The sequence below is a fragment of the Rhagoletis pomonella genome, unplaced genomic scaffold (assembly GCF_013731165.1).
Source record: "Rhagoletis pomonella isolate Grant_MI unplaced genomic scaffold, Rhpom_1.0 Rhpom_scaffold_00003, whole genome shotgun sequence".
Lineage (NCBI taxonomy): Eukaryota > Metazoa > Arthropoda > Insecta > Diptera > Tephritidae > Rhagoletis > Rhagoletis pomonella.
Window position 1 is genome coordinate 58,902,385 of NW_023458557.1, and position 6,685 is coordinate 58,909,069.

At 38.4% G+C, this 6,685-nt stretch overlaps 1 long non-coding RNA gene across 1 annotated transcript; it reads right to left on the reverse strand.

Moving 5' to 3' along the window:
- Nucleotides 1-4,789: 4,789 nt before the first annotated feature.
- LOC118735324 lies at nucleotides 4,790-5,774 on the reverse strand. Its single transcript, XR_004992567.1, has 2 exons — nucleotides 5,551-5,774; nucleotides 4,790-5,352 (listed from the first exon to the last, which is right to left on the reverse strand). It is a non-coding gene; the product is annotated as an uncharacterized LOC118735324 (long non-coding RNA).
- Nucleotides 5,775-6,685: the final 911 nt, after the last annotated feature.

The window sequence follows — 6,685 nt, forward strand, 5'->3', positions numbered from 1 at the left end:
TACCTGGCTGTCTCCGGATCGAAAAACGAGAAACCAAATCGATCATGTTGTGATAGACGGAAGGCACGCTTCCAGTGTTTTAGACGTATGCAAGGAAAGTTAACGTCGAAAAGCTGCAATCACAACAGACAGCCAGCGCTTTCGCTACTCGACTCTCACACCTGCTCTCAGAGAGCACTCTTCAACAAACCGACATATGCGAGCAGTGGAACCACATTTCCCGCTCATTAAGTACCGCCGCCGAAGAAGAAGTCGGATTTCAGCGAGCCCGAAAGAACAACTGGTACGATGAGGAGTGTCAGGAAGCTGCAGATAAAAAGGATGCCGCCTACGGGACCACGCTGCGATCGGGCGCAACGCGCGCTATGTGGGACCGCTATAGGGATCTGAAGAGGGAAGCGAGACGTATTTGTCGCAACAAGAAGAGAGAGGCAGTAATACGTGAGTGCGAAGAGCTTGAAATGCTGGCCGACAGGAGGAATGCCCGAAAATTTTACCAGAGAGTTAGGCGACTTACGGAAGGGTTAAAGACCGGGGCGCACTCCTGTCAGAACAATAATGGCGACCTAGTAACTGATGTCCAGAGCGTACTTAAATTATGGAGGGAACACTTTTCCGCCCTACTAAATGGTAGCAGCACGGAAAGTTGTGGAGAAGAAGAACCCGAGCCCGCAGTCGATGATGACGGAGTCGACGTTCCACCGCCTGACTATGACGAGGTACGTATAGCAATAACGCGGCTGAAAAACAACAAAGCCCCTGGAGCTGACAGCCTGCCAGCTGAGCTATTCAAGTACGGCGGCGAGGAGTTGATAAGGTGCATGCATCAACTCTTGTGCAGAATATGGTCAGATGAACGCATGCCCGACGACTGGAATTTAAGTGTGCTCTGCCCAATCCACAAGATAGGTGACCCCGCCATTCGCGCCAACTACCGCGGGATCAGCCTTCTAAGCATAGGTTACAAGGTCTTATCGAGCGTATTGTGTGAAAGACTGAAGCCCACCGTCAATGAACTGACTGGCAAATCCACCATAGACCAGGTATTCACAATACGCCAAATCTTGGAAAATACCCGCGAGAAAAGGATCGACACTCACCACCTATTTGTCGACTTTAAAGCCGCTTTTGACAGCACTAAGAGGAGTTGCCTATACGCCGCTATGTCTGAATTTGGCATCCCCTCAAAACTCATACGGCTGTGTAAAATGACATTGAGCAATACCACCAGCTCCGTCAGAATTGGAAAAGACCTCTCCGAGCCGTTCCCCACAAAACGTGGTTTCAGACAGGGCGACTCCCTTTCATGTGACTTCTTTAATCTGATGTTGGAGAAGATAATAAGAGCTGCAGAACTGAACCGCTCAGGAACAGTTTACTACAAGAGCGTGCAATTGCCGGCTTATGCCGATGACATCGACATCATCGGTAACAAAAACCGCGAAGTCTGTTCTGCCTTTTCCAAGTTGGATAGGGAAGCAAAGCGCATGGGTCTGGTGGTAAACGAGGACAAGACGAAGTATCTCCTGTCATCAAACAAACAGTCAGCACATTCGCGCCTTGGCACCCACGTCACTGTTGACAGTTACAATTTCGAGAAAGTAGAGAATTTCCTTTACTTGGGAACCAGCATTAACACCGATAATAATGTCAGCATTGAAATCCAACGTGGAATCACTTTTGACAACAAGTGCTACTTTGGACTGATTGGGCAATTCAGGAGTAAAGTCCTCTCTCGACGTACGAAAACCACGCTCTATAAGTCACTCATCATGCCCGTGCTGGTATATAGCGCAGAAGCATGGACAATGACAACATCCGATGAGGCGGCTCTTGGGGTGTTTGAGACAAAGATTTTGCGGAAGATTTACGGTCCTTTACGCGTTGGCGACGGCGAGTACCGCAGACGATGGAACGATGAGCTGTATGAGCTTTACAACGATATGGACATAGTGCAGCGAATTAAAATACAGCGGCTCCGCTGGCTTGGTCATGTCGTTCGAATGGACACCGACGCTCCAGCTCTGAAAGTATTCAACTCGGAACCCGCTGGTGGTAGCAGAGGAAGAGGGAGGCCGCCACTGCGATGGAAAGATCAGGTGGCGAAGGACTTGGCTTCACTTGGCGTTTCCAATTGGCGTCAGTTGGCACAGAGGAGAAACGACTGGCGTGCTTTGCTGAACTCGGCCAAAGTCGCTTAGGCGGTTACAGCGCCAAAAAAGAAGAAGAAGAAGAAGAAATTACTTTACGCTATTTCCAATTATTATATTTAAAAATCCCCAACAAAATTTTGTGTTTTGAAATTTGTATATTAAAAAATTTAAAATGGCAAAAGTAAAATTGTGCCAATTTATCCGAGAAATTATTTATGGGAGAATGATTAATAAGAGGTAAGCTTTAACCATTATTACATTTTTGCGCAATTTGAGACTTTTTTTAATATTATTTCTGAAAACTTATTTATTTGTATAAGATCTACAATATATATATATATATATACATATATGTATATATTTAAAGCTTTAAAGTTGAAAATGGTTTATTCGAAAGCAAATATAATGACGAAATAAAAGACATGTGGTTAACTAAAGATAACTGCCGCATGAAGCACTATCTTTACTTGAGAAGCTATCTTTACCACAGAAGACAACGACGAACTTTATTAACACTTTCAATCCTTCTGCCCAATCTTTATTACTGATACACTTTCTAACCAATTCCACTAATCAAATCGTGTTTTGTTTTCTGTTTTTTAGTGTGCGTAAGACTAAAAAAGTTAAATTTGATTCACAAAAAAAAAGTTCTACTTTAACTATACAAAACTAATTATCCGACATTGCCATCTCCAAACACTCTTTCTTCTAAAAGACTGTCCAAATCAATTGCCATTTCAAAATTCGAAACTTATATGCGAGCTCGTAATCAGCGATATCAAAAATACCAATATACCCTGTTTTAAAAAAGTTTACCGAATTCTTCATTTTTCTATTCGCCCTATTTGACCCGCTATTTTGAATTTTTAAATCTGACTTCAGATTCGTAATAAGCGCACCTTTGCATTCCATGTTTTATTAAAACGCCTTCATTTCTAAATTTTTGTGTTCGTCATATTTGATCCGCTATTTTGAATTTTTAAAATTTGACTTCAGGTTCGTAATCAGCGACCTCAAAACCATATAGAAACAAGGTCGTGTCAAATTGCCTCAAAGCGTCTTTGAACAAATAGTTTTGTCCACCTCAATTTGGATTTCAGACCACTGTGCGCCATAATAAAATTGACAAATTGCGAAGTTTCTTAATGTGACCTTTATGGTATGTTACGAACCCGCTAAATACATTTTTAGAAGTTTCAAGCTTACGACATACAACAACACAACACTTAGGAGCACTTTCGGTAGAAGAAATATTTTTGAAGATTCTCATCTTTATATTACATTTTCATTGGCCCCAAATACCTGCTTTGAAATCAGTCATTTGAAGGTGTTTACACTGCTTGATCCTCATTTGTTTCGACTTCTCATCAATTGAAAAGGGAAGACAAAAACAAAATTAATGTAAACAAACACTATATTTATTATATTTTTAACACTTTTTGGACACAAAAAGACAATTATTCTTTGATTTAACTAAAAATGTGTAAATCTTACGTATAAAGCCAAAGCTTTTGTGGAACTTTTGTTTCCAAGTGAGTTCAATAAAATAGTACGGCAATTGAAACGCATTTTCTTCGTGAGTTTGTTTAAATGCGCAGAAATACGTCATTCTGGAAATGCGAATTTGTATGAAGAAATGTGTGATTTGGTCACGCATTTCAAATTCCTCGCCCAAATGACGCACTTGGGCTCAATGTAACAGTAATATTAATTTGAGCCACAAATATTTTTTACTCTTGTTTGACCGAGCTTCAAAATTTTACTCGTTTTCAAATTATGAGTAATGAGTCCAAAATTGGCAATATGTAATAAATTAGTTCACACATGTTGTAAAAATTCACTAACTGAGGCCATGAAAGCAGAAGTGGCCCAAACTTTTTTGTTTTGTAGTTAACTTCTTGAAATAGTTCCAAAAGTTATAAATTTTAAAATAAAGGTTGCTCATTCATTAATTTCGTGGTACGTAATTTAGCTTTGTACCTTAAAATTAAGGAATGAGCGACTTTTATTTTTAAATTCATCCCATTTGAAACTATTTTAAGTCGACTGGTACAAAAAAAAATTGGGTTAGGCCACATCTGCTCTCGCGGCCTCAACTACCAATACCTTCATTGGATAATCTTCAAAGATTTAATTTTATTTTGCTTAAAGATAAACTCTGGTCCATAATTGAGACATAAAAAATAAAAACCCCAAAGGCATCCAAAGAAGATTTTTAAATTTCCAAAAAATTCTAATAAAAGATGCGAAAAATAATAATTTTAATATGGTTATTGAGCTTTATACCACGATTATGTTTATTAGGAAAAATGGAAAAAGCAACAAAGTCTAAGCGGGGTGTGCATAGCTCACTGGGTTCGATCCCTGCTGCAGTCTAGAAAAAATAAGTCTGATGAGGAGATGTGGTAATCTCCGAAATAGCACCTGTAACTTCTACCGTTTAGACTTTGTTGCTTTTTCCATTTTTCCGAATAAACATAATCGTGGTATAAACCGCAATAACAATATTAAAAATAATATGTTAATAAGCCACAATAACATTGACAAAAATAATTTTGTTCTAATCAAATAACTTAAATGAAAAAATTAGCGGAAAGCAATTATTATCGCCTTAGCTCTTACCGCATTATTTCCACTACAAAAAGCATGTGTCACAAATAGTCGCAAAATTTCAAAAAGTTTTCAAATTCCAACATTCAATTGTTTACACATTCTTGCATCTCGTGCACGCACAAACACTACCTCTTTTACAAGTATTATTGTATTTATATATTTTATATATATGTTTACGTTTACATTGGCACGCACGCCTGCTCGACCGGCCGGAAATGCACAAACGACGCCGGAAGCGCACACAAAATTGCGGCGAACACCTCGTAATTCAACGTGCCTGTGTAGGCAAATAAGCTTGCCGGCAGAAATTTATGACTTTCGAGGGGATGAATTGCTCGCTTTACATTGTAGCATTTTTTTTTTACTAATGTTTGAAAGCTGTTTTTTGTTGACTTTTAGCTCGAAATTTTTTAACTTAAATTTTTCTGCACGTAATTCTATAATTTCATACTATTTATGCTTATTCATTTAGTCATGATTATTTTGCTATTATTTACTTGATTATTTTTCCATTGCAGTACTTTAGCATGTATTAAATTTTTAATTAAAACGCATTCAAGGTTTCTTAACTTCACTTGAGATATTCCTGTAAATTATTTGGCATTATTTCGTACACTTCGTTAGCGTTGTTAGCTTATACTTCAAACTTTTCTATTTTGTTTTAATTTGATTTATTTAAGCTTCCAACTTTTTTTTGTTATCGCAACATTATTCCTTATTTTCTGTTTCCAAAAACTTTTCTCATCTTTTATCAAATCACTTATCACATCAACACTTTTGTTACCTCTTTGAAAATCAATTCCGTCTTTTAAACTTTCGCTTATATAAATTTTCTATTGCAGAAATGGATGCATGTCACTTTGCACTTTTAGCGCTTTTACTGCATCGTATCCGCTTTGAGCGCGCTCGCTGGCCTAACCGCTGCTTTGGTCGCTAGGAGGAAACGTTCCCGTCCAATGCTAATACCGACACAAGACTGAATCGAGTCCATTGGTGGAAAATTAGTTTTTCCTCGTTTGTAGCGCGCGAATGCTACACCGACTACACTACTGTTAGAAATACAACAACAAAAAACAAACATTAATTCGTAGCACACGAAGTTGAGATTGTCTAACTACTGCCACAGTGCCGAGTGACATAGACATCTTCGGTTTCTACAATTTTCGCATTCAATTTCGAAAATCTGCTCACAGACAAAAGGCACCAAAGGCTTCACATCGTTCAGCGTAGCGTATGAGTAACATAATAAATGCTAAGAGAAAGAGAAAGAGCGCACGAGAGAAAAAGTTCACAGGAATGAATAGTACAAGGAGAGAGCATCTACCTTCTTCACTTTTCTACGCATATGTTCGCGTTATGTTTAGCGAGTGTTGGTGCCAAGTTCCGCGCTTCCTGTTTCACACAATCGCGTACTTAGTGATTGAGCTGCAGCCGCTGTTGTAATTGGAGGCAGATGATAAGCCATATGCTGATAAGGATGAATTGTGGATGATATACATAAACCGCGTATCGTTATTCTGCAAAACCGCGTAATTGACATTTGCTGCCAAAAGTTGGATTTGCTCACACAAGCTCTTGGCCCAATCCGTATCCATTCGTTCTGAAATATACTAGCCAGAAATGCGATTGCTTTATAAAAAATTGAACCATTTTGATATATGAGTGTTCTTACTCTCTAGAAATTAATTTATGCAACCTCACATACGCGGTTTTGCATTTTGTTGATAGGCGGCTTTGTACTTTAAACGACGATATGTATTACATAGAAGCTCAGCCAAACACTAACATATGTGTAAGCGCCAATCTATTATTATTATTATGTATTACATATACAACAGGAATATGGAACTTAAATCGTCTAAATAATTGAAAAAATTTACATACAAACTGCATTATTGATATTATAATATTAAGAAAAT